The sequence below is a fragment of the Halichoerus grypus genome, chromosome 11 (genome assembly GCF_964656455.1).
Source record: "Halichoerus grypus chromosome 11, mHalGry1.hap1.1, whole genome shotgun sequence".
Taxonomy (NCBI): Eukaryota; Metazoa; Chordata; class Mammalia; order Carnivora; family Phocidae; genus Halichoerus; species Halichoerus grypus.
This window is the reverse complement of record NC_135722.1, coordinates 104,765,105-104,768,659: the sequence shown is the minus strand read 5'-3', so window position 1 is coordinate 104,768,659 and position 3,555 is coordinate 104,765,105. Positions and strand designations below refer to the sequence as shown.

General features: G+C 36.7%; 1 pseudogene; it reads left to right on the top strand.

The window, feature by feature from the left end:
• The first annotated feature begins 2,650 nt into the window (after positions 1-2,650).
• Positions 2,651-3,148, top strand: LOC144379392 (ribosomal protein eL22-like 1 pseudogene; annotated as a pseudogene).
• Positions 3,149-3,555: the final 407 nt, after the last annotated feature.

Genomic DNA, 3,555 nt, shown 5'->3' with positions numbered 1-3,555 from the left:
ATATAGAGTGTTCTATTCATTCCTATAAAGATAGATTTAATAGCTATATGCATTTATGTACTAATTGGTCAGTTCAGGAAAAAACATATTCATGAAAATGGTAATCCCTTTTACAGTAGAATTGTGCACCTGTGATGAAAAATGACTTCTCTAGGGATGACTTACAGTAGCTACTTAAGAAAAGTAAGCAATTCTTGGTTAAAAGCATGGAATTTTTGTATTTTAGCCAGGTATGTGAAATAAATTCTGTCGAAACCTGGTAGAAGACGGTCTTCCCACTGGGGCTCCTTAAATAGGTGTGTAAGCAGAATGTTTATCTGGGTCAAGAAGAAAAGCACTAAACTAGATATTTGAAAACAAAGGTTTTTAAATCCCAGCCCCATAAACACTAAAGTATGATTTTTTGTTAAGTCATTTAACCTTTCCTTTCCTCTGTTGTTTTTTTTTTTTTTTTTTTTCCATCTACAAAGTAACATGCCTCTCTGCTTTTCCACAAACCTTCTAAGGCAATATTTAATGTCTTAACCGTCCATGCTGACTCCCAGCATATGACTTACACCTTGAATCTCTTCTTCCATGTCCTCAGAGATTATTAAGCTTTCCAGAAAATCCACCTTATATCTTACTGTTGAAAATATAAATTCCATAAAATAGGAGACAAAATTATTAACTCTTTTATACTCTTTGAAAGACATAACTAATGACTTTGATTTTTGTTATGTAGTAATTCAAAATTTTGCAAACAGATTATGGCCAGAATAAATGCTAGAGATCTAAGATACACTAAATAAGGATTCTGACTTCAAGTATAAAGACAAAGGTCCATGGGGAAACCTATAAAATTCATGAACAGGCTTTTTTATATTGTTTTTAAAGCATGAATAGACTTGCAGCTGACTGCCAGGTAAATGCAGTAGATGGAGCACACATTTATCTGTTCCTTTCTGAAAAAGGAATTCTTTTAAAGTTTACACCCTCAAATACATAAAGACAGATGAGATCTCAGGCATGCAAACCACATTTTGGAAGACTGGAGTCATGGAATGGATGGTAGCTGACAGCAAAACAGAGAAACTGAAACCCAAGGGCTCATAGAGGGTAATGCAAAAAGCTAAAAGACCCTGGGAGAGCAGAAATTGGCACTGGAAACAGGAAGAATGATGACAAGTCTGGAGCAGACAACACTAGATCCCCCAAACCCCTGGCCCCCCAGTTCATGTAGGCACATGAGTTCCCCTCCCCAATTCCAGAAGAAGGCAGGCTATTGACTATGGAGAGAATTCGAAAAAGGGAGGATCTGGTCCACAAAGGCAGACATGGTTGAAGGTGGAGGTGAAAACCAAGATTCAGGGGGGAGTTTCATTCTCTGCTCCTCTCTCAAGATGCTGGAGCATAGGTTTGTACCCTCCAGGGGGAAAATGGGAGGATCCTCCCAACCAGCCAGGAGAAAAGGTCTGCAGATGCTGACAGGTACAGATCTTCCAGTGAAGCGGCTCAGTCCCTGCTCCTCAGCCTCAGGGAGACCCATCACTCAACATGCCCTGCTGTCCAGTTGTTTAATGTCCCACTCTGAAAGCAGACAGTCAAGGATCACTGGCCATTTGAGGAAAGGCTCAGAAAACAGTATTTTTAACAAAGGAACTTAGAGAAAGATATAAGGTAGACAGTAGGAAGAAAAAACTTAATTGAAAGTAGTATTACTCCTGGAAATTAAAAGAACACAATAACTAAAATGAAAACAGAAGAGTTAGAATATAATATTGAGGAAATCAGACAGTAAAACAACAAGAGATGGAAAATAGAGAAAATGTAAGGATCTGACAAAGAGATCACATATTGAACAATGAAAGTTGCAGAAGGAAAACAGGAAATGGAAGAGAAGAAATGATGGAATTATTAATGCAAGAAAATTTCACAGAGAGAAAAGACATAACTTTGAAGATTGAAAGAACAAGTGCAATGGAAACTAGAAACAAGGAGAGAATCCTAAAAGCTTCAAGTGACAAAAAATGGGCCGTGTAGAAAGAATTGGAATCAGAATGTCACTAAACACCATGCCAATGACCCTTGAGGCAAAAGGCAACAACCTAGAAGTTTACATTTACCTAAATAATCAAATGCAAGTAGGAAGACAACTTGGTAGATTTGCAAGTCTTCACAATTTTACTTTTGCCTTTTTTCAGGAAGTTACTAGAGCAGTGGTTCTCAAAGTGTGATTCAGAGACACCTGGGGACTTTTAAGGCCTTATAGGGGGTCCAAACTATTTTCATTACCATACTGAGATGTCACCTGTGTTTTGCTCTTATTCTCTCACGAGCAAAGAGTAGGGTTTCCTTGAAGCTACATGGCATTTGATGTTACAGCAGACTGAATGCAGAAGTGGGTATGAGAATCCAGCTGTCTTTTATTCAACCAGACATCAAAGAGATTTGCCAAAATGTAAAACAATGACACTCGTCTCACTACTTTTTGGGTATTTGAACAGGTAATATGTTCATTATCCTTATTTTGAATGAATGAATGCATGCATGCATGAATGAATGAATGAATATTTTTAAGTTTCTCAGTTTTAACTTCTAACACACAAAAATTAATAGATGTCCATATGCAACTATAGCTTTCTCTCTGTTTGCCAAGCTGGCTCTCAAGATGGCGCTGAAAGATAAGAAGCCTAAGAATTCAACTTGAAAATTTATTTTGGACCTTAACCCATCTAGTAGAAGATGGCATTCTTGATTCTGGAAATTTTGAATAGTTTCTACGGGAGAAGGTTAAAGTCAGTGGAAAAACTGGAAATCTGGGGAATGTTGTTCACATTGAACACATCAAGAATAAAATCACAGTTGTTTCTGAGAAACAGTTCTCTAAAACGTATTTGAAATGTCCTACCTTAAGATATACCTTAAGAAGATATACCTTAAGAAGAATAATACCTTAAGAAGAATATACCTTAAGAAGATATACCTTAAGAAGAATAATCGTGATTGGCTTTCTGTGGTTGCATCTGACAAGGAGACTTATAAACTTCATTACTTCCAGATTAGTCAAGATGAAGATGGATCTGAGTCTGAAGACTATGTGAAAACCCTTACAGGGTTTTGCTTGCTAATAAAACAAATGAAGCATGCAAAAGAAAGAAACATCTAGAAATGGACTTTTAGTTTATTGGTGAATAAAAAGTCTTGTACTGTGTAAAAAAAATAGATGCCACTCACTTAAACAAAAGCTTTTTGGGAGGGTCCTTAGTAATTTTCAAAAGTATAAGAGTCTTGAAACCTAATAGGTTGAGAACTACTGTTCTAGAGGTTGCACTCCCCCAAAGAAGGGAAGAAGAAGCCATGAGATCTAGGAACAGACATACAACAGAAAAAGACGAGCAGAGTTCTCAGCAGGACATCCACGAAATAATTTTTCACTGTTCTAGTTAAAGCAACTTCTTTAGGAAAGGTAACTGAGTTGTGTACTTTCTGAGAACTTGCATACAAGAGAACATACATTTATTTAACAACAATTTAAACAAAAAAAGAAATAAAAATAAAAACTACACCCCCCCC